Raw genomic sequence first — 25,210 nt, forward strand, 5'->3', positions numbered from 1 at the left:
TTGGGAATCCAGATGGAGTGGCATGGGAAACAAGGCATCTTTAAAATCTAAGACTGAGTATAGTGTGGTAGAAGAGGGAATGAGGAAAAGCAATGTAAATGGGCTAGGGATGTCCTTTGGGATGCTGAGGGATAACAGCCTGATTAATGATGCTTAGATCTTGTATTAGGAGGAAAGGAACATTAGGTTTCCTCACCGGAAGTATTATAAGGGTTATTATAAGGGAAGGATGTGGCTTGTAGGAGCCCCACCTTAAGAAATCCAACAATTGTGGGTTTGAGGCCCCTAAGACCTGCAAGAGGGACAGGATATTGAGGTCTGTCAGGGAAGGAGGCGGGTCCTTCAGCTTAATCCTAATTGGCTCATGATGAGAGGCTATTATGAAGACAGAGATTACCAGATGACAGGGTTTATAAGGAGAAATGGGAGAGTAGAAGTATCGTGAGTGGGAAAGTCAGAGGGAGAAAAGAAAAATACCCATAGAATCCTTGAATGATATAGCTGAAGGGAAGGAATTAAGATCTGAGTCTTTAGATGGGAGAAGATATCCCTGCCCACCACTAGAAAGGGTTGAGTAAAAGTGGAAGCCCCAATAGAACAGGGTAAAGGAGGAGTAGAGGATTAAAGGTGAGTCCCTCAATCCCCATAATTGAAATAAATGATTTTTTTTGTGGGTCCTTTATATACTTGTGTGATGGTTCTAAGGCTGAGGTAGATCCTGGGCATCATTAGTCATCCATGGCCAAACCCAAGAGAGCAGGAAGATTGTTAGAAGTCCACAAAGGTTCTCCCTTTTGAGGAAGGGAGGTGCAGTTTGATTGACAGGGTCGTTTTTTGCCACAGTTTGGACACAGCTTGTGGGGGGGGGGTCTGGGATTTTGGCATTGAGCTGCCCACTGTCCTGACCATGTTTAAAACAGTCACCTCTGGGATCATTGCCATTATTAAGTGTCTTCCCAGGGTTTCAAGACCCCTTAATGGCAGAGAGATTTGGTCTGGGATATAGATTTCTCTTCATCCCAATTATTAAAGACCAAGAAGGCCACAATGATCAGATCTCCTTTAGGTGTCTAGGGGCCAGCCTCCATCTTCCTCAGTTTTCTTTGGATATCAAGAACTGATTGAGAAATGAAAATAATCCCTTCAGGAAATTCAGGATTAACATTAGTATATTTGGCAGTAGCCTCTTTAAATCTGTTAAGAAATGCTGTGGGATTTTCATTAGGGCCCTGCAAAATCTCCTTAACTTTATTAAAGTTGACAGCTGTAGTTTGCAGGCCAGCCATCAAGCAAAGAACCAGGTGATCCCTAGTATGGAAATCTTGGGAATGTCGGTAGGGACAGTCTGTGGGATTCTGTCTATTTAACTTGTCTGCATGATCCTATGCACTTCTTGAACCCTTTCCTTCTCATCAGCAATCAAACAAATGGAAAAAAATAACAAAGATCTGTCTAGATCGGGTCATGAGATAGCGTTAGATGATGAAATTCATTAGAAAATTGAGAGGGATCAGTGGAATAGGAACCAAGGTGTTTTTCAATTTGACTGAGGTTGGAAAAAGAGAAAGGGACATGGACCCTGATAGGTTCGCCCTTGGGACCTGCCACTTCACGAAGAGGGAGAACAGGACAGGGGCGAAGGTCAACCCAGAGAGGAGGTGAAAGAGGGGGAGAGGTGGTGGTGGTTGAAGAAGGTAGATCATCTGACACAGAAGATAGAAGAATGGATGTTGTGGCCACACTCAGTGAAAGATGTGAGGTGGAATCAAGTGGAGGAGGAGGAGGAACTTAAGGAAGGAGAAAGTGGAGTGGGGCTGAAAGGAGAGCATCTTCCAGAGGATCATCTGGAAGAGCCATGGAAGGGACTGAGGGGTCTGTACTATTTTAGGAAGTCCTGGTTGATAGAGAAGAAGAATTTGAGTAGTGGGGATGGATTTGCATAGGGAAGAGCTCCGTCTTAGTTCAAAAAACATATGGAATCTCACTCCATTTGCCTTGCCTCTGTCACAGGTTGTTTAGGTCAGTGAGGGTAGAGAACCAAAAGTCCCCTCAGGTGGCCATGCCTTCCCATTATCCAATTTATATTGAGGCCACTGTATGGTGGAAAGAAAGACAAGTCATTCAGGCTTGAGTTGGGGATCTATTTGTTTCAGATTTTTGTAGGCACATCTCAGTGGAGTGTCTGGCCTGTTTTTGAAATGTAAGATCCCCATGAAGATGAGTACTAGGAGGGGTAAAAATCCAGAGGAGCCCAATGGCCATACCTAAGACTCTCACAGGAGGCGTTCCCACCTGCTGAGTCATTTAGTTATAGTTTAAACAAAAAAGAAAGTGGTGTGCCAGTTCTGTTTCTCTGTTTCTAGGCAGTTCCCCACCTAGGCAGGATTTCAGAAAGGAACACTCTGGGTATCCTGGCAAGGAGGAAGGGGCAGTGCCCTGAAAGGAGTCTTACGTCTCAAAGTTAGCCACTTCTTCTGAAGTGACTGGGGTGAGTGGGAGGATTGGTAGCAGTGGTCATACTGAGGGTTCTGTAGGTCCAGGAGAGATTTGCAGGGTTTCCATCTGTAGTTCCCCACCTCCCTGATAGCAAACCTTCAGGATTCCCTGCCACTCCTCTCCCAGGTTTCTGCCCCAAATGAAAGATCAAAAGCTGAATCCTCGGTAAAAAGGATTTTGACGTTATAAATGTGGAAGTGAAGACAAAGTTGTTTATTGAAGGAAGGACCAGTGGGCTGAGTTCAAGTCAACTCCAGCAGTAATGGGGAGGGTCTTTTTTATAGGGTGGTATGGTTTCTATAGGGACTAGGAACCACATGGAGGATGTGTTTTGTTGGGGGGCGTTACCAAGGTGTAATTGGGCATTGTTTGGAGTTTCTATGGTGTTTAGAATTCATGTCCCTGGTACAGAATAATCAAGAGCAGCTAGGTGGCAAAATGGATAGAACACTGGCCTTGGAGTCAGGAGGATGAGAGTTCAAATTTAGCCTCAGACACTTGATATTCACTAGCAGTATGACCTTGGGCAAGTCACTTAATCCCCATTGTCTCACATTCAGGGCCATCTCCAGTCATTCTGATCCATATCTAGCCACTGGACCCAGATGACTCTAGAGGAGGAAATTTAGGGTGGTGGCTTAACACAGCACCCCCTCACTCATTCATATCCAACTCATGTGCTTGTCATGGCATCATCTCTCTTGGGTCATGGTCTTCTTTGAGAACAAAGGACAAAATATCATTATCATCAAAGGATAATCAACGGGGTTCTACTGTGCAAGAATGAAATTCAGGCCTGGATCCAACAGGGACTAAGCATCCATGGATTATTATAGAGTTCCCAGAAAGGAGGAAATTTCTATGAAAATGGAAAAACTTGGAAGGGGCCAGTTTAGGAAGAACTTTAAAGGAAAAAATCAGAAGAGCTTCTATTTGATCCAGTGGAGCTTATTATGCAGGAGGCCAGAATGGTACTTTAGAAAATCATCTTGTGTTGGGGGTAAGAGGGAGGCAGCTAGATGACCCAAAGGATAGAGCATCAGTCCTGCAGTCAGGAGGCCCCGAGTTTAAATCTGCACTCAGACACTTATAAGCAGCGTCATTCTGGGCAAATCACTTAATCCTGACTGCCCCCCCCCCCGCCCCAAAAAAAAGAAAGAAAAGAAAATTCATCTTGGCTACTAAATGGAGGATAGATTAGAGTGACAAAAACTTTTAGGCAGGAAGAACAACCAGAAGGATATTGCCATAGACTAACAATGAGATGATGAGGAACAACACAAAACAAAAATAATTATAATTAGAGTGGAAACATAGAAGAGATGTTGTGAAGGTAGAAATGACAAGGTTTGGCAATGGATTACTATTTGAGATACTATTTTTAAATGGTTTCATATAAATACTTCAAGCTAGAACACAACAAAATGTCAAAAAAAATAAGTCATAATCAGTGGTTACCCAACAAATGTTTTTTGAAGGAAGATTATGATGATGAAATGAGTAAATTGGCAAGGATTAGTCATTTGAAGGTAGAAGATAATGAGCTTGGTTTTGTATGTGATGACTGAAATGATGGTAGAACATATGAGGAATAATATTCTATTGGCTGCTGCAATTATAGAATTGAGAGTTGGTGGAACTGATTAGAAATATTGAATCAGTTCTCTAGAAGTTAAAAAAAAGAGTTTTAAAGTATTGGTTTTATTTGTTCAATTGTTGAGATTGGTTATATCATTTCTCTTTCGTACTTTGTTTTTGAGAATACTATTTTATTACTCTTACATTCAGTTTCTATTCCAATACATTGACTACTAATTAGACATTGACTTATAAGAGATACAAAAGCCAAAAGTGAGAAAACACTACTGTCTTAAATTAAAATTTTTTCCTTGATTTTTCAAAGTCTTTATGATTAAAAAGCATCCTGGATCCAATTTAATATGTAGCCTGGCTTTCCCTAGATAGTTCTCATGTATTCTTGAGTCTTAAATTTCTCTAAAGGCAAAGATGTTATTTTCAAAGAAATCACTAGGTGGCACTTGTGATTTATTAAAATAAAAAAAAAAATTTTATAGGGTAGAAGACAGCTATCTTAAATCATATTTATGTCACAGTATAAATGGTACCCTTAGTCAATGCCTACTATCTGTGAAAAGACAAATCGGTAGATATGTAAATAATGGATAGCATATGAAAATCCTAAATTACCAAAGCAACAAATTAAAGGATATTTGATTTACAAAAATAAGTCGCTTTAGATTTCCCCCTAAATTGCCAATTCTAGAAGGTCCATTTAAGATGTGATTCAATTTATCATTATTTAATCCCTACACAATCTTTTAGGGTTACATACATTAGCTTAAAAAGGAGAAAATTATATTAGTACTAAACACGGTCACTTTACTAAACAATTTTTTATACTTCTATTGCCAATGAGGAGAGGAGGAGACAGACATGGAAATTTATGTCTGAAGTCCCTCCCTTTTGGATAGGAAAAAATAACAACTTATAAATAAATATCTGATTTTAAGAAATTTGCTTTTTTCTCTCATTGAATTAATATAACTTTGGTTATGTTACTTAATCCTCTCAATTTTACCCTCTAAAAAAGATAATGCAAAATTTTTCACATAAATGTTGATTGAAAAGTGCTGAAAAAGAATAAAGTTTTACTGTTAACCATAAATATATGTATTCTTGGAGTTAGAAAGGGCTTGAGGGAATCTTCAAATGCAATTGTCTCATTCTATAGGTAAAGAACCAGAGAAATAAAGTGATTTGCCCAAGGTTCCAGAATAAACTAATAGCTGGAGGGTTGGCTTTCTGATGCCTAATCTAGTGCTCTTTCCATTCTATAACACTCTCTCTTATATACCAATTACTACTACCTCAATTCTTTCATCCCTTCTTGTTGGACAGAGTGAGAATGTAGGCTTGTTGAACAACAGACTTTTCCATCTCTTCTTCCACAAAGACCACCAGCTAGATCACTGTTCCAGCTCACCACTTTTCACTAACTGATTATCTAATGTCTTTTCACACAATAAGTTGCTTCTTAGTATATCTTAAATTCTATAGAGGGCTTATTTATCATTTAAACATAAAGGAAAGCTCTATAAATTATTCTTTCCACTGGAGGATGGGTGACCACAAACTTGTTCTTTACTGTTTGTTGTGGACCAATATTCTGATATGCAGGCCACAATAAGTGGGCCTAAACATTTTACCCTGATCTTTATGGACTCATCATCAGTCGTTATTTAACATCTTCTTGATGCTGAATCTTTTGTCATACCCTTCTTAATTCTATTTCTTTGAAGTATTTATGAACAACTGACATTTTGAAAGTGTTTTCCCATATATTCATAAATTTTATATCACAACATGAGGCTAATATGCTAAACAACACAATTATTGGAAAATTATAAGCAAAAGGAAAAGAGTAACCACAATAAGTATACATTACAAATTACTACTTTACATAATAAATCCCAAGCAAGGATTATGTCTATAAAATTTACTTTGTGCAAAACCTTGTCAAATGAAACAAGTAAGCAGGTATGTAATAAATGCTTCTTTAATAATTATTATAAACAGGGGACTTCTGGCCAAGATGACAGAGAAAAGATAGGCACTGTGTTAAGCACTCCCTGTGTCCCCTCAAAAATAACATGAAAGAAACCTCTTAACAGAAACTCAATCAACAAAACCCAGAAAAAGAAGCTAGGAGAACACCTGCAACAAGGTCAGTCTCAGGGGACCAAGGGTGAACCAGGAGAGACCAGAGATCATCACAGGGACAGCAGCTGGGGGGGTCAGGGAAAGCCGTTAGCTCAGAGACTTTGGTGAGAGGCGGGTTAAGAACAAACTTTAGCCATGGACTCTTTGGCCAGGGGGAGGGGACCTGAACTCCATACTTTTGGAGCATTCTTCCAGTAACAAACAGTAGCCCCAACCCCCCATCCCCTCAAGCACATGTGAGGACTAAGGAGGCCACTCAACTGAAAGGAAAATTGGCTTCCAGCCCATTGTTCAAGATCAACTCAGACCCTGCTGCCCCTCCTTCCTCCCTCCCTCCAGGATTGGCAAAGGGCTTTAATCACTCCAGAGAAGGCAACCAGCACCCCCTACTGGCCAGTCCTTGGAATTACTAAGCCAAGTGAACAGAGCCTCTAGGATCTTCAAAAGCAAACCTCTGAGAGCCAGTTCCCCCCAACACAAGAGCCTAGAAAAATGAAGAAAAACCAGCGAAAAGGGGAACCCATGGAGAAATACTTAGAAAGACCTGATTCTAACCCAGAGAGATCTAGCACTTCTGAAAAGAATATGAATTGATCTCCAGCCCAGAAAGACCCTTGAAGAAATCAGGAAGGAGTTTAAAAAACAATTGGAAAAGTTGGGAAAAAAAACTCAAGAGAAAATTAACACATTGCCACAAGAAAACAAAACATTGGAAAATACAACTGGACAAATGCAAAAAAGAAAATAATTCTCTCAAATCCTCAATTGGGCAAATGGAAAACTCCTTCAGAAATATAATTGATCAATTGGAAAAGGAGTTGCAAAACATAAATGAAGAAAATTCTTCTCTAAAAAAAGAATGGAATCTGTGGAAACTAATGACTTCATGAGACAACAAGATTCTGTTAACCAAAACCAAAAGATCAAAAAAAAAAAAAAATAGAAGAAAATGTAAAATACCTCATCAGCAAAACCCACTGATCTCAAGAATAGATTGAAGAAAGATAAGTTAAAAATTATTGGTCTTCCTGAAAACATTGAAGAGAAAAAAAGCCTGGACTTAATAGTACAGGATTTAGTGATGGAAAACTGCCCTAATATTATGGAACCAGAGGGCAAAATAGTTATTGAAATAATACATCAATCTCCTCTGGAAAGAGATCCTAAAATGAAAACACCAAGAACTATCAGATAAAAGAGAAAATTCTGTAAGCAGCCAGAAAGAAAAAATTTAAATACTAAGGAGTCACAGTAAGGATTACGTAGGACCTGGCTGCATCAACATTAAGGGATCAAAGGGCCTGGGATGCAATATTCTGAAGAGCAAGGCAGCATGGAATGCAACCAAGAATCTACTTTCCTGCAAAGTTGAGCATTCTGTCCAGGGGAAAAGATGGACATTTAATGAACTGGGAGACTTCCAACATTTCCTGACAAAAAGACCAGAGCTAAATAGAAAATTATTTTTGTCTGTTTTTGTTTTTTGGGGTTTTTTTTAGGTTTTTGCAAGGCAAATGGGGTTAAGTGGCTTGCCCAAGGCCACACAGCTAGGTAATTATTAATGTCTGAGACTGAATTTGAACCCAGGTACTTCTGACTCCAGGGCCAGTGCTTTATCCACTGCACCACCTGGCTGCCCCTTTTCTTTGTTTTTTTTTTTAGGTTTGCTAAATAGAAAATTTGGACATCAAGCAGGAGGCTCAAGAGACACATGAAAAGGTAAAAAAAAATTTTTAAGGTAAAGGAAAAAAGAAACTGCTATCCAATAAGAGGAAACAAGCTAAATCCCTACATTAGAGAAAGACTTCAACAAGTCTCAAGAATTGTAACTCTATTAGAGAGAATATACTTAGCCAGAAGTGATGGACACTTATAACTTTTCTGTAACTCAGATAGAATGATTTAAAAACAATACCTCCTTAAAAAGGAGTACAGTAAGGAGATGGGAGGATGGAGGAGATTGAATGGAGTAAATCTCATTACATCAAGAGGTACAAAAGACCTATTGTAATAGAGGGGAAGAAGGGGGGAGGTGGGAACCACCTGAATCTTCATCTCATCAGATTTGGCTTAAAGTTAACTTACACACATTCAGTTAAGTTAAGTTAAGAAACTTATCTTACCTTTCAAGTATTAAAAGGGGAAAGGGGGAGGGGAACTAACAAGGAAGAGAAGGAGGAAGGGAAAAGGGAAAATGGGAAAGAAAGGGGTGGGGGTTGATATAGGAGGGCAAAAACACTGAGGAATATGTATAAAGGGAAAAAAGGGGGGGAAATACAAACAGAGGGAAGATAGCATGGAGGGCAATAAAGAGTTAGTAATTATAACTTTGAATGTGAAGGGGATAAACTCTCCCTTAAAACATAAGCAAATAGCAGAGTGGATTAAAAACCAGAATCCTACAATATACTGCTTATAAGAAACTCATTTGAAGCAGAGAGAAACATATAGAGTAAAAGGTTGGAGCAAAATTTCAGCTAAAGTGAAAAAAAGCAGGGGTTGTAATCCTTATCTCAGACAAAGCAGCTGCAAAAAAATAGATAGTGTTAAAAGAAATAAGGAAGGAAACTATATCCTCCTAAAAGGTACCATAGACAATAAAGTAATTTCAATTATAAATATGTATGCACCCAATGGTATAGCATCCAAAATCTTAGAGAAGTCGAAAGAGCTACAGGAAGACATAGACCACAAAACTCTACTAGTGGGAATGGCTTAACAAACAATGGTATATGTATGTCATGGAACACTATTGTTCTATTAGAAACCAGAAGAGATGGGAATTTAGGGAAGCCTGGAAGGATTTGCATGAACTGATGCTGAGCAAGATGAGCAGGACCAGAGAAACATTGTACACCCTGAGGACAGCATGGGGGTGATGATCAACCTTGATGGACTTGCTCATTCCATCAGTGCAACAATCAGGGACAATTTTGGGCTGTCTGCAATGGAGAATACCATCTGTATCCAGAGAAAGAATTGTGGAGTTTAAACAAAGACCAAAGACCATTATCTTTAATCTAGAAAAAAAATGGTTATCTTATTATATAATTTTGCTAACTCTTATACTTTATTTTTCCTTCCTAAAGGATGTGATTTCTCTCTCATCACATTCAACTTAGATCAACGTATAGCATGGAAACAATGGAAAGATTAACAGACTGCCTTCTGTAGGGGGTGGGGGGAGGGAAGCAACATTAGGAGATAAATTGTAAAACTCAAAATTAATAAAATCTTTAAAAAATTTTTTTAATTATTATAAACAAAATCACCATCAATAAAGACAAATAAACAAACAGAATAAGATATGACACTTTACATTTAATAAAGTAGAAACATCAATTCACAACAAGAAAGAAAAAAAAGTTGCATTCTTTCTCTTTCCAAGTTAACTACTTTCGATTATTTTAAAAATATTATTGAAGTCAAAATGCTGACCTTTTGATTTTGCTGATCTCACATTACATCACTTCATATGCTCTTCAAAATTTTTTGTGCTTCATATTAATCCCTTTTTGTGATATCATAATCTAGAACAATAATATAATGCAATTTTTTTTCAACTCTTCTCTAATCATTGGTCACACAGGTTGTTTCCAGCTTTTGACTATTATAAAGTAGGTGTAAATATTTTTTGCACTGTAGGTCCTTTATTCCTTCTTCTGAATTTTTCCTTTTGCTACAGTCCTAGCAATGAATTAAGCGTTATGATTAACTTTCCAACTCATATTGTGTTTTGTTATAGTGTTCTCCACAATGTTTTCAGCACTTAATAGCCTCACCAACAATGCAGAATGCCTATTACTACATGGCTCTGTCAAAATACAATTTCATCTTTTTTTACTCTTTAATTTTTGCCTTGCTAAATGTTGCATGGTAGTTTCACAAAATTATCTTGATTTTCATTTTGTTATTTTGGAATTTCAGCATCTTTTAATGTTATTATTAGCAGCATGTATTTCCTGCTTTCAAAAATATCTTTGTTCTTTGACCATTTGGGAATTATGTATTACTCTTTTTTCTTTTTTTATTTAATGTTTACTCTCATTTTGTACAAATAATTTTTTTACATTAATAAAATATTCTTGTTTAAGAGTAAATGAAATACCCCCTCCCCCATAAATATAGACTTGCTTGAGCGATAAAGTAAAGGGGAGAGAAAAAAATTAGCATTAGCACTGGAGCCCACATCTGGCCCCATACACCCAACAATCACCCAGCTGTGTGACATGCAAGCCACCCAAACCCCACTGCCCTGCAAAAAACAAACAAAAAAAAAAAAGGGAAAAAAAAGACCCAAAATAAAATAAAATAGTAATAATAATAGTAGGGGTAGCTGGGTGGCAGACAGAGCATTGGTCCTTGAGCCAGTAGCACCTCGGTGCAAATCCAGCCTCAGACACCCAACGATCACCCTGCTATGCAGCCCCAGGCAGGCCACCCAGCCCCGTTTGCCCTGCAACCCCCCCAAAAAATAATAATAATGAAAATGTGCTTGAGACTTTGTTCCAACACCAACAACTATGTTGCAGGTGGATCATATCCTTTATGATAAGTCCATCACAAAAGTTACTTGCATATTTTTCCACCATTGCCATTGCTGATTGCAACTCCGTCCTTTCATATTTCTCCACTACCATGTACTATATTTTCTCTCTCCTTTCACTCTGACTCTGCTGTAGGGTAGCTGAGTGGTGCAGCAGACTAATCCCTGGCTCTGGGGCCAAGAGGCACTGAGCCCCCATAGCACCCCTTAGGCCCAGCATCCACCTGGCCCTATGGTCCCGGACAGGCCATCCAATCCCAGCCCCTTGCTAGAAGTAAAAAGGAAAATGTGTTATATCTGACCACTCTCCCCCCATGGTCCATCCTCTCCTCCATCACTCACATCCTCCCCTTCCCCCTGTCCCCCCCCTTGCTTGCCCTATACCCCATTGAGTATATATGCTGTTTCCTCTCCTAACTACCTCTGATGAGAGCAAAGTTTCCCTCATTCCCCCTTGCCTTCCTCCTTCCATATCATTGCAATAGCTCATTGTAATAGAGAAAAATCTTATTATATGAAATATCTTGGCCTATTCCCCCTCTCCTTTTTCTTTCTCCCATTACATTTCCCTTTTTTTTCTATTGACTCCATTTTTACACCATATTTTAATCTTCAAATTCAGCTTTCTCCTGTGCTTCAACTGTAAAAGCTCCCTCTACCTGCTCTATTAACTGAGAAAGTTCATACGAGTATTATCAATGTCATTTTTTCTATACAGGAATACATTCAGTTCATCATCATTAAGTCCCTCATATCTTCCCCTTCTCCTCCAATCTCTATGCTTCACCCAAGTCCTGGATCTGAAGATCAAACCTTCTGTTTAGCTCTGGCCATTCCAACAGGAACATTTGAAATTCCCCTGGTTCATTGAAAGTCCATCTTTTTCCCTGGAAGAGGACATTCAGCCTTCCTGGGTAGTTCATTCTTGGCTGCATTCTAAGCTCTTTTGCCTTCCAATATATTATATTCCAAGCCCTATGAGCTTCCAATGTAGTTGCTGCTAAGTCCTGTGTGATCCTGACTGCAGCTCCACGGTATTTGAATTGTGTCCTTCTGGCTGCTTGTAATATTTTCTCCTTGACTTGGGAGTTCTGGAACTTGGCTATAATATTCCTGGGGGTTGGTTTTGGGGGATCTCTTTCTTGGGGGGATTGGTGGATTCTCTCCATTTCTATTTTGCCCTCTGCTTCTAGAATATCAGGGCAATTTTCCTGTAGTAATTCTTTGAAAATGATGTCAAGGCTCTCTTCCTGATCATGACTTTCAGGTATTCCAATAACTTTTAAATTATCTTTCCTAAGTCTGTTTTCCATATGAGTTGTTTTTTCAATGAGATATTTCACATTTTCTTCTAATTTTTCATTTTTTTGGTTTTGAAGTATTGATTCCTGATTTCTGGTAAATTCATCAATCTCCCTGAATTCTATTCTTTGTCTGAAGGATTTGTTCTCCTCAGAGAGTTTTCTTATCTCTTTTTCCATCTGGTCAATTTTGCTTTTTAAAGCATTCTTCTCCTCCATAACTTTTTGAACTGTTTTATCCATTTGACCTAAGCTGTTTTTAGCATGCTATTTTCTTCAGCATTTTTTTGGATTTCCTTGACTAGGCTGCTGACTTCATTGTCATGTTTTTCCTGCATCTCTCTCATTTCTTTTCCCAGTTTTTCTTCTAATGCCCTCATTTGATTTTCAAAGTCTTTTTTGAGCTCTATCATAGCCTGAGCCCAATTTCTGTTTTTCTTGGAGTCTTTAGATGCAGGAGCTTGTACTTCCTCATCTTCAGACTGAGTATTTTGATCCTTCTTGGGCTCATTTGCAAAATATTTCTCAATGGTCTTCCTCTTATTTCTCTGCTTGCTCATTTTCCCAGCCTAGGCCTGTTTTCGGAGTGCTTCCTGAGCTTTTGGGACACTCCCACAAGGGTCTCAGTATGTAGGGCTCTGTCCTCCCTCCTGGTCTGTGAATGACCATATGCACCCCTCTCTGCCATGGGGCTGAAGTGGAGGGGGCCCCTGTTGTTCTATGGGGGGGCCTAGACTGCAATCAGGATCTGAATGTGCTCAGAGCCCCAGAGTCCTGTTCCAGGGGCAGAGGACAGAGCTCTGCTTGTATTATTCTTTAAGCTAGGCATCAGTTGCAGTAGTTGTTGGATGTCAAGTCTTTCTCCCACACATATTCTATAGGTAGAACATACCTGTTGTTCAGATCCAAAACTAGGCCAAGAACTTATAAAACTCAGTCCAGGAGGAAACAACTTCTCCTCAGATCAGACTAGTTTGAGAATTCTGAAAGTTTATAGGTTTTCAGTTCAATCTATCCATAACATTTTGAAATTCCACAACATTTAATATAACAAAGAATTGGCAGAAGATTCAGTTCAGACATTTCTTTCTGAAGTGCACAGAGCCTGGCCTAAATATATATTCTGAAGTCAGGAAGTAGGCTGGAAGAATGAGCAAACAAAAAAAAAGATTCTGCAATAAAAAGCTTTTATGGTGACAGGGATACTTAAAACATAAGCTCAAAAGAAAATTATTTCAAAGCAAAGTTTCAAAGAACAACATAGTCTAGGTACAAAATCAATTAGAATTTTAAGAATTAAAAATGTCTTATAAATGAAATAAGAGTACTAAAGAAAATTTTAATAAAAAGAATTTTGGAACTTTGAAAGAAAAAATTGGAAAGAAAATTACCAGCTTGGCATAAGAGGCACTAAGTCTTACCCAAGCAACAAACTCACTGAAAATAAGAATGGATTGAATAGAAAACAAAGACTCTATGAGACAATAAGGAATATTTAAAAAAAAACTCAAAAGCCTGAGAATGGAAAGAAATGTAAGATATCTCACAGAAAAACAAAAAACTGACCTGGATGAGATCAAGAAAAGGTAAAGAATGGGGCTGCTAGGTCATGTAGCCAATAGTCCACCAGCCCTGGAGTCAGCAGGATCTGAGTTCAAATCAGACCTTGGACAAATCACTTAACCCCACTGTCTTACAAAAAAAAAAAATAGAAAAGGTCAAGAATCATCAGACTACCTGATGACCATGATATCATATTACAAGAAGTTACAAAAGAAAACTGTACAGATCTCTTAAATCCAAACGGCAAAGTGGAAACAATCCTGTAGTCACCTCCTGAAAGAAACTTCCAAATGAAAACTCCAAGGAATATTATGATCCAAATTCAGAATCTTCCAGATTAAAGTTGTTGTGGGAAGGGGGACTATAAACCTCCAAAAAAGAAAATATTCAAGTACCAAAGAGTCATAGAATACTGCAAGATTTATTAGCCATACCTGTAAAAATGGAAAGAGTTTAGAATATGATATTCTAGAAAGTCACAAATATAGGTTTATAACCAAGCATAACTTAATGAGCAATACTAAAGATAATACTATGGGCAAAGAGTGAAAATGAATCTTTAATGAAATATAGGATTTCAATTCATTCTTGGTGAAAACACCTAAGCTACATAGAAATTTTAAAGTGGAAATGTAGGAGTCATAAGAAAGATAAAAAGGTAAAATATAAGCAAACAATCATAAACAAGGATAAACTGTTTGCATCCTAATATTTACATGATCCCCTCAGAACACTATCATTATGTGAGGGGAGCAGTTTGAAGTGATGAAGACAAATTAGAAAGAAGGCCTGGGAGTAGTCTTGAAAGGGAGGGACAGAGGAAAACACTGGGTGGGGGGAGGAAGAAAGGGGAAAATTATCTCACATTATCAGGGGATTCAAATAGTGGCAAAGAGGAAGGGTGGTGGAAACAGTTAAAATTTTAACTTCACTTTCATCTGAACTGGTCAAAGGAGGGGACAGTTGGGTACAGAAATATAAAAATTCTAACAAGGAATTAGGAGACAAAGAGGAAAAAGAAGGGGAGAGGCAATAAGAGGAAAAATAAATTAAAGGAGGACTTAGTTCTAAACTAAATTAAGTGTGCACAAAAATATTAATAGTAGTTCTTTTTTACAGCAGCAAAGAATTATAAACTGAAATGGTTTTCATAAATTGAGGAATGGCTGAATTAGTTATACTATATGAATTGATGGAATACTATCATGTTTTTAAAAATAGGGAAGAAGATGATTTCAGAGAAACCTGGGAAAACATATGAACTGATACAAAATGAAATGGGCAGAACCCAAATTGATTATACAGTGACAACAATATTATGTTATAAAAACAACTCTGAAAGACATAGGAACTCTGATCAATGCAATGCAAAATCCACAATTCTAGAGGATTTATAATAAAACATGCTATTTACCTCCTACTATGGAGGTGACAGATCAGACTATAATTTGAGATATATTTTTTAGGATATGATCAATAAGGAATTTTGTTTTTATTCACTATACATCCTTATTATAGGGGTTTTGTTTTTCTTTCTCAATTGGGGGATATGGATGGAGAAGGGACAAAAGATGAATTTTTGTTGTCTCAAAAAAATTAACTAAAAAAAAGGAAAAATAAACATAATATCATGTCATTGACTATAAAGAATGGAATAGGAATAAACATACTCTCTACCAGTCAAGTTCTTACTCCAATTATCTGCTGGGAGGATGATGACTTTGCTTTTCTCATGTGGTTCTGTAAAGGTATTTTAACTCATAAAATTAAAAATAAAATTAAAAGTGCTTCCTACTGAGAACTTCTTCACAATACTGTGAAATCAACAGAACAGTCAAAAGGAGCCATATCAATACCAAAGGAACTCTAGAATATGTTGGAAAGTTGACTTTGAGACCTAACCATCTCTATTAAACAATTCTGATTCTTTATTTTCTGATTTTCATGTTATGACTATTTAAAGATACAACGAGGGAGCTAAAGTCCTGGGCTAATATACATATTCCGAATCTGGAACATAATTATTTCTGCTCTTTGCCAAAATTAATTTTTCTGACCAAATAAAAAGTCTTGTCAGGTGCTAGAATATACATATTAGGCTGGTGGGGGGGAGAACTATTAAAATAGAGAATAATCATATTCAAGGAATAAATTCTTTAATGTTATATTTTACTTTATTGATTATATAAGCGACTTTATTCATGCACTTTATTCAAGTATTTATTAAGGGCTTAATATGCACCTGGTCCTAAAGGAAGGGCTATAGAATAGGGGGAACAAAAGAAATATTAGATGATGTCTATGATCCCCAAGGGCCTACCATTTAATAGAGAACAAGGCTTACATTTACAAAGCAATTAGAGAACATCATAATAAAGAAAGTAATTAAGTGCCTTAATACCTCAGTGAAAATAAGTACTATAGAGATGATGAAAAAGGGTAAAAACATCACTTGTACAAAAATATTTATAGCAGCCCTGTCTGTGGTGGCAAAGAATTGGAAATCAAGTAAATGTCCTTCAATTGGGGAATGGCTTAGCAAACTGTGGTATATGTATGTCATGGAACAATATTGTTCTATTAGAAACCAGGAGGGACGGGATTTCAGGGAAGCCTGGAGGGATTTGCATGAACTGATGCTGAGTGAGATGAGCAGAACCAGAAAAACACTGTACACCCTAATATCAACATGGGGGTGATGGTCAACCTTGAAGGACTCGCTCATTCCATCAGTGCAACAGTTGGGAACAATTTTGGGCTGTCTGCAAAGAAGAGTGCCATCTGTATCCAGATAAAGAACTGTGGAGTTTGAACAAAGTTCAAGAACTACTCCCTCTAATTTAAAAAAAACAAACAAACAGATATCTTATTGTCTAATCTTGTTACCTTTTAGACTTCTTGTCTCTTCCTTAAGGATATGATTTCTCTCTCATCACACTCAGTTTGGATCAATGTACAACATGGAAACAAAGACTGACAGATTGCTTTCTGTGGGGGTGGGGTGGGGGAAGGAAGTAAGATGGGGAAAGTTGTAAAACTCAAATAATATCTTTAATAAAAAAACAATTAAAAAAGAAAAAGAAAATAAGTACTATAGAAAATTAGGAAGAGAAAAATCAGAGAAGACAAAGTAACTGGGGAGGGCTCCATGGAGAAGGTGAGAACCAAGAGTTTTAAATAATGGAATAACAAATAATGGAATGTGGAGTATTGGAGAGAAGTCAAAGAGATCTGAGTTACTCAAAAACAAAAATGGTACAGAAGTGGAAATGAATGTCATAGGAGGAAAAGATTTGATAGGATCAAAAAGGTTTGTGTTTAGGAGAATGGGAAGAGAGACAGAAAGAATCATTTAATCAATGTTTCTATGAAGCAGGTACTGTACTGAACACAACAAATAATAGCTCATTTGAGATAGTAGTGGGAAGTATGGTTAACAAAATAAGATTGGGCTTTTTAATAATGGCAGAATGAGGACTTTGGACCTGATTGTTTAAGCAATGGGAAGTCATTGTAGGTTCTTAAGCAGCTGTGTAACATGATGAGAAAGATTTTAGAAAGGTTATATGGTTGTGGAGCATCAAACAAATTGGAGATGATAAAGTCTAAAGGCCAAGAGACTACTAGGAGTCTATACATAAAATAATTAAGGATTTTGAAAAGAATGGGGAAGAATTTGAGCCACATAACCAAGAAAGAATCAATAGATAAGGACATTAAATATTAATATGACAGGCTTTCCCATGCTAAAGGAACTAGTGGAAGTTGTTCTGACATCTGGAGAACAAAATTCCTTACAATTGTGGCCATACTGTTAGGAATAAAATGATAGGTGTCCCCAATCCCACCCTCCACTCTGGCTTCATTTCCGGATATTTTTTCACTTGTTTTCTTAAGAACAGTGGTAGACCTTGCTCCTCTTTTCACGTTCCTTGATATATTACTACAGTTTTCCAACCCAGCATTGGGCTGAACTTTGTCACTGGTTATTTAGTTAACAAGCTATTCATGCTATTTGTTCCTATACCGTAAAACAAGAGTCAAAAGAGTAAAATTAATAAAGTCATGGGCTTGAATGGAGATTCATGAGTGGAAAGAAAAGTAGGAGATTCAAGAGATCCCATTTGGTATTATCTACCATTACAGACTGATTAGAAGATATCACACGCTCTAGGTTGATTTTTATAGCTGTTATTGTTAAGACATTCACATTACATGAAGCTAGGTTCAAGGTCCAAAGAGTTAAGAAAACCAGGGAAGAGGGAAAGATAAGGCCTGTATACAAAGAAATTGTACTAAACATTTCAGAAGTTGTATGATAACAGCCATGAAAACATACACCCTACCTGGAACTGCCATTCCAACCACTGAAATTACATCTACTGGTATCATGGCTACAGCCATCACAGGCACCATTATTTTCATCTTCATTCCTATTGTTGTTAGTCACCTCTAAAGTAACCAGGACTTCTCAAAGCAGTGGGAAGGCCTCAGACAGTCCTCTATTCTCAGACAATGGAGTGTCTTGGAAAATTTTTGAGCAAGGAAATAAAGAGTCATTGAATATCAATGATGAGTATGCCTGTATAGACTTGTGCACAGGAACACACTAAAGTCTATTTTTTTAAATGGTGTTTTGTTTTTAAAGTTTATATTTTTTAAATAAATTTTTAAATTCCATTTAGTTAAGATTTAGTTTCTTTAGTTTGATGAATAAAAATTATTTCCATTATGATTATTCAATAAATTCAATATTTTTTAAAAATGTAATTCTTTGAGTATATATTTCAATGAAATGTTCTATATGTATCCATAGTTACCAGATTGTTCCCTCTTCACTGAAAATTCTGATATCAGAGAATGAGAGAAATGTTGCATGGACTTTGCTACACCAATATTCCAGATGGAATGAAAAATTAGTTAATTCCCCCAATTCCTTTAACAATCCCACCCCCAGCACTCCCATTCCCCTATTTGAAACAAGTAAAACTTGTCTACCTACCTTACTAACAGGAAAAAGTTTCCATAATAGAAAGAGGTAGGGATGAGGCAGAAGTGGTTTAAACAATATCATCAGTTAGAGGTATAATTGGAAAAAGAAATGACCTAATGAGAATAAGGGTTGACAAATTTTTTTTTTTAGTTTTTTTTGCAAGGCAATGGGGTTGAGTGGCTTGCCCAAGGCCACACAGCTAGGTAACTATTAAGTGTCTGAGGCTGGATTTGAACTCAGTTACTCCTGACTCCAAGGCCAGTGCTCTATCCACTGTGCCACCTGGCCACCCCGATTGACCACTTTTCACACTCCTCTGATAGTCACACAAAGTCAAGCTATCTAGAGGAAGGCCCCTAGCATGCCAAGCCTCTCCTCTATGGAGATTGCACAAGTTGAGAACATGAGCCTTCGATATTACCATCTGCTGCTAGTGTCAAGCTGCTATTGCCTACACAGGTTCTGATGCCTTCTTTAGAGATATTCCCCAAATCAGCAAACTAATGTAGAAGCTCTACATGTTCTGAGTTCCATTCTGTTTTCTTCTAAATCACCCTCAGTCTTCTAGCCAACTCCTAGTTAGTGATTTCTGCCATATAGCTGGTCCATAGCATTTTGAGAAAGTGTTTTTTCCTTCCAGTCATCTGTTTGCTGCAAGACCCACATTCACATGGGGACAGAAAGGAGATGGAAAAACTCCACTATGTTTTATCTCTTGTTCATGCTTACTACAGACACCAGAGCAAAATCTAGCCCATCCATCTATTATGCTTCCCTCAAATATGGCATCACCAGGTTTCCTTTTTTTTCCCCTTGGTTTTCTACAATTACTTGGTGATGTTGGTTACATCCCTTTTCACCTGGATGTCAGGAATAAGTCACTGCTCTTTTATACCCACCATGTATCTTTTCATTGCTCTCTGGGTTATCAGAAATTTTTAAAATCATCTGATATTTTGATATTACCTGAACCATAGCCACATAGCATCATGGAAAAGTTACTGGTATTATAAAGCTGTCCTTTTATGGTAGGGATCAGATTGTTATATAAAAAAACCTGTTCTTTACATAATAGACCGTTGCTTAAAACTAATAGTAAACTTGGGTGTGTAAGGGAACATTTGCCTGCAAAAGAACAATAGGTCTCCAAATGTGCCTTTAGTGATATGCTTTTCAGTCCAACTGGTCAGGACTAAGGGAAAGGAATGGACAAACCGCAAGTATGAAGTTTGCAAGCTTTGCTAAGAGAAAGAACAATGAATTGTGAACCTAGAAATAAAGGCCCTTTGAGGCAGCAAAAAGATTATAAATGTGTACAAGAATAAAAACAGATTCAGGAGGATAAAGCGTAAGAGAGTACAGAATAGGGAGAAACAAAAGAATGAAAATTTGAGGTTATTGTCAGTATACTGAATTTTCATCTTTGTTTCAAAGTGACTGGATCACAAGAAGGTTAGAGCCACCCCATTGTACATGGGCCTTGAGACTGGACTGGAGAGAGTACTTCTCTTTAAAAGTCAGCAGTACTACATTTGAATTCTGGCTGTGATATTTTCTACCTTTGATATTTTGGGTAAGTAACTTAATTTCTTAGTTTTTTCACCTGTAAAATGAGGGGATTGGACTAGGTTCAATTCAATTTAATTCAACAAACAGAGTTTTTAGTTGTACAAAGCACTGACTTCAAAAGTCCTTTTCAGTTCTAAAAACTATGATCCAACAATCTTATAACCTCACCTGACCTGCCAATACAATAAACCTGCTCTCCCCTCAGACATAAACAAATAAGATGTCTGGCAGAGGAAAGTGGATTATTTCTTTTCCTAGAAGAATCAGAGAAGTCATAGTCAATTCTGTCTCTTTAAAAACCAGATAGTTCTACCCCAGAGGAAGGGCATTTGGGTAACCCTAAACTAGCATAAGGAGTAGGCTACATAAGATCTATATACCTTCTTTATGGAACCATCCAATTTCCCTGATTTTTTTGAGTACATCAAAACCCTTCAATAAAGCTCTCCCTCCTAGTTGCTCGGGTGGATGACCTGCCCCATCCACAGTTTATCTCTTCCAGAGACAATCCTCAAAAAGGTAGTAGGAAGAAGTAAATGGCAAGAGTGACTTACCTGAAGTCAGAGAGCCTGAGTTACTAGTTCTGTGACTTTAGGCAGATTATTTCACAATTTCGATTTCCTCATTTGTAGGAAAAGGTAATTCAGCTAAATGACTTATTTTTCCTCCTCCTCCAAAATCCTCCCTTCTTCCTAAATTTCCTATTACTGGTGCAGAATGATTCCAGGCTCACAACCTAGATGTCATCCTTGACTCCTAATTTTCTCTCGCCCAACTCACCATTCAAAGTGTTTCCAAGTCCCATTGTTTCTAGTTTGGCAGCATCTCTCACACATGCTCTCTTCTCCTTCGACACTGTCACCATCCTGGTGGAGGCCCTACTCAGCTCATACCTGAATTTTCCAATATCCTACTGGTTGGTCTCTCTGCTTCAGATCTCTCCCGTCTCCAGTCCATCCTCCACTCAGGCACTAAAGAACTCTTCCTAAAGCACAGGTCTAATCATATTATTTATCTTCCTCCTCCATTCAATAAACTCCACTGGCTCCTGATTACCTATCAAATATAACATTCTCTGTTAGATTTTTAAAGATCTTCACAACCCCTCTCCCTTCTGTCTTTCCAGTCTTCTTACACATTATTCCTATACATGTACTTAGCACGATCCAAGACATTGTCCTCTTTTTTGTTCTTCATACAGGATATTCCATCTCTCAGCTCTGGGTGTTTTCACTGTCTCCCTTTCCTGGAATTCTCTTCCCCCTTGTCTCTGTCTCATGACTTCTCTAGATTCACTCAGCTAAAATCTCAACTTCTGCAACTTCTCAACTTCCTCTGAGATGATCTATTATTTATCCTGAATTTAAATTCATATATGTTTGAGTATCTATGTCCCAAACATATATGTATGTATAAAGTTTATAATCTATTGTTTGCATGCTGCCTTCTGAATTAGCTGATGAACATAGTGAAGGTAGGAACTGTTCTTGTCTTTCTCTGCATCACCTGAGCTTAGCACAGAGGCTGGCAAATACCAGGGGCTTCATAGATGCTTATTGACTTGAATAAGCATTCCTACCAGATCTATAACTCCAATGATCTTTTGATATAACTAGCTGTATTAGTCCTTTGCTGCCTGTTCACTCTCTTCTCTTGTCTAGTCTATTGGCAGGGGATAAGCTATCCTACCCCCTGCCCCAGATTAGACAAGAGGCTGCAGAAGAGAAATAAAATGTTGATAATATGGAGGGTGGCTGAATTACATGACTCTCAGTTCCTTCTAACTGAAAGATTATCTTATGATGACATAGAACTATCACTTTAAAAAATTTTAATTTTAAATTAAAATTTGATAATAAAAAAGAATCTTTATAATATAAACTAAGCAGGAATTACTTCATAACCTGCTAGGCAGATCCTTTCTAGAATGGCAATTCTTAACCTGTTGTCTGTGAACTTGTTCACTCAATATTGTGATAACTATTTCAATATAGTTGGTTTCTTTTATATTTCTATGTACTTTATTTTATGTACTTAAAAATTATTCTGGGAAAGGGTTTATAATCCTTACTGACTTGTCAAAGGGATCTACTACACACAAAAAAAGGTTAAGTTTCTAGAGAACTAAAATAATGATTATGATGACTAGAACTCACATTTGGGTAGTAACTGGCATAGTGGAGACAGTGCCAGGTCTGGAGTTAGGAAGACCTGAGTTCAATTCTGACTTCAGATATTTATTGACTCTATGACTCTGGGCATATCACCTAATCCTATCTGCCTCAATTTCCTCCTCTGTAAAATGAACTGGAGAAGGAAATGGTAAACCATTCCAGTATCTCTGCCAGGAAAACCCCAAATGGGGCCACAAAGAGTTGGACATGATTGAAATAGCTCAACAACAACAAAGATCACAGTTATATGGCACTTTGGGTTTAGAAAGTGGTTTATAGAACTAATATCAACTGTTATTAATTATTAAGTGCCTACTCTGGATTAGAAACTATACTAGTAACTGAGGACGAATGTAAATAGAAAGTACAAGCTATTATCATTCTCACTTTAAAGATGTGAAAACAAGTTCAGAGATATTTGAATGACTTGTCCAACAGTATATAAAACAATAAATACAAATTATATTTTGGGTCCAAACCTTACTACTTAAGTGACCTTAGATAAGTCATTTTCCTTGTCTATAAAATAAAAAGTTTGAACCAGATGACTTCTGAGGCAGTAGGGTACTAAGGGTAAGGTAATGTGAAAGATCTGCCCCAATACAGACAATAAGGGAATGAATTGAGGAGGTTACCTCCAAGGAAAGAAGAAAGTATTTGGATAAGGAATTACTTTTCCTTTTTGTTTTTAATTTTTAATTTTTTTAAGGAAATAGGGTTCAGTGACTTGCTCAAGGTCACATGGCTAGGCAATTATTAAGTGTCTGATGTCAAATTTGAATTCAGGTCCTCCTGACTCCAGGACCCATGATCTTTCTACTGTGCCACCTAGCTGCCCTTTAAGGAATGACTTTTCCATCTGATCTCAGGTGAAAGCTGAAGAAATGAATCCAGACTGGGTCAAGTTCAAACCCTGCATCTCTACCCTGAAAAATAACATGTCTCTGCAATAGGGTCTATAGCAGGATTCCAGGAGTGGCTGAACATCCTCTCGGCCAAGACTGAAAGGACTGAGACTGGGGTCACCACCCCTAATATGCTGACAAAAGAATGTCTAGCATCTTATGATGGGCAACTCTCCACAGTTCTTTTGAAAGGAGAAAAACCCTGAAACATTAGTATGAAATTAAAGAGATTTAATCCATTACTTTTTCTGTTTTTTTTAATCTGTGACATTTTAAACTTATTTTTTCCTGGTATAATGATATATGTGAACTTTGATAAGACAAAAATTTTAATAGTTGAGTTTCTTTTCTGGTCATTATTATTTTTTCATTTCATGGTTTTTATTAAAAAAAGGATTTTTATCCAATAGAGGGAGTGTTAGAAAAACAATTTTTCCCAATAATCAAATAGACCAGGCAAGATCATGGCCAAGTTTAAATTATCTGGAGTTGGTAATAAGGTCCATAGTGCTGGGTAGACCCTGAGCTCCAAGAAACTATTGGGGGGCTAGGGGTTAGGGAATGGATTTTGTTTCCCAGTGAGTAGGGGCCAGGGGTTATATGAGTGGGACGTTTTTCAAGTGGTCACTATGGGGGGAGGGGTAGTGACCAATTTGTACTTGGGTCAGCTAAGGTTGCAGGGTGTGCCAGAGACAAGACGGTGTCCCAAGCTGGTGAGGGGTGGTTCTGCATCTGGGATGCACTGAGTGGAGAGGTGAAGAATGACATTGTCTCAGCTGAGTGGAGGGTGATATTGGTGGGGGGCGGGGCTTCTCTGTGTCATATAGGGCCCAAGTCAAGGGAAGACTGGGCTTCCAGCTTCCTTGACAGGATGTGGGTGGTGTGGGTTGAATGGAGTAGGGGAGAGGGGGAACTGTACCATGGTGAGTGTTAGGGAGGGCACATGAAGCAAGGGGCTGCTGTCCAGGGTCTGTACCATTGTGAGTGTTAGGGAGGGCACATGAAGCAAGGGGCTGCTGTCTAGGGTCAAGCCCTTTTTGGTGACCTGGGCTCCAAGTGGTTGAATAGGGAGAAAGTCCTGGGGTCTATTTAGGTGGCAGGAGAAGCAGCTGAATTCTTAATTCATCTGGGCCAGGTATATTTTTTTTATTCAGCTCTTGAGCCCAATTTGGGATAGGGAAGGGTTCTGAGATAGGGGAGCATGGATAGGGGTATCCTAGGTTCCCTTTCATAGGAGTAGGCAGAGTTCAGAGGGCCTCATGCAGTGCCAGGGAACAGGTTTAGTCCAGTGGAATTTTATACATAATTATATATATATATATATACATATAGTTGAATAAAATCATATTTTGTAGTCAATATTTTTTTTTGCAAGGCAATGGGGTTAAGTGGCTTGCCCAAGGCCACACAGCTAGGTAATTATTAAGTGTCTGAGACCAGATTTGAATCCAGATACTCCTGACTCTAGGGCCGGTGTTTTGTTCACTGCGCCACCTATCCGCCCCTGTCAGTATTTTTTATTAGCTGTTTTTATTATTTCTGAAAATGATTTTGTTGTATAGAAGAGAGAGGGGTTGTTTAAAAATTATACACTGCAGGTGTCAAATTTGCCAGGCAACCACTGCTCTGAGTTCCCTTCCTACTTTAGATCTAAAATATTATTTAGGATGAAGAGCAAAATGAGTTTAATAATTCTTTCCCCTGAAGAAAATCTTAAGGAATTACTAATAACTGCCTTAGAGCTCCCTAATGGCATGACCTACTATACATTAAGTAGAACATCAACCTTATGCAAAGTGGTTTAGTTATCAGCTATACTGGAGGGACCTCAATTTCTCCTATTGTGTCCATTTAGGAATGAACTGACTTCTAAGAGTAGAATGATAGTGAGATTGTAGTGAATCACTAAGATGATACCCCAA

General features: G+C 37.9%; 1 long non-coding RNA gene across 1 annotated transcript; it reads left to right on the plus strand.

The window, feature by feature from the left end:
- Positions 1-364: 364 nt before the first annotated feature.
- LOC141523239 (uncharacterized) lies at positions 365-23,530 on the plus strand. Its single transcript, XR_012478428.1, has 4 exons — positions 365-627; positions 7,900-7,956; positions 20,075-20,213; positions 23,170-23,530. It is a non-coding gene; the product is annotated as an uncharacterized LOC141523239 (long non-coding RNA).
- The last annotated feature ends 1,680 nt before the right edge of the window (positions 23,531-25,210 follow it).

The sequence above is a fragment of the Macrotis lagotis genome, chromosome 1, assembly GCF_037893015.1.
Source record: "Macrotis lagotis isolate mMagLag1 chromosome 1, bilby.v1.9.chrom.fasta, whole genome shotgun sequence".
Taxonomy (NCBI): Eukaryota; Metazoa; Chordata; class Mammalia; order Peramelemorphia; family Peramelidae; genus Macrotis; species Macrotis lagotis.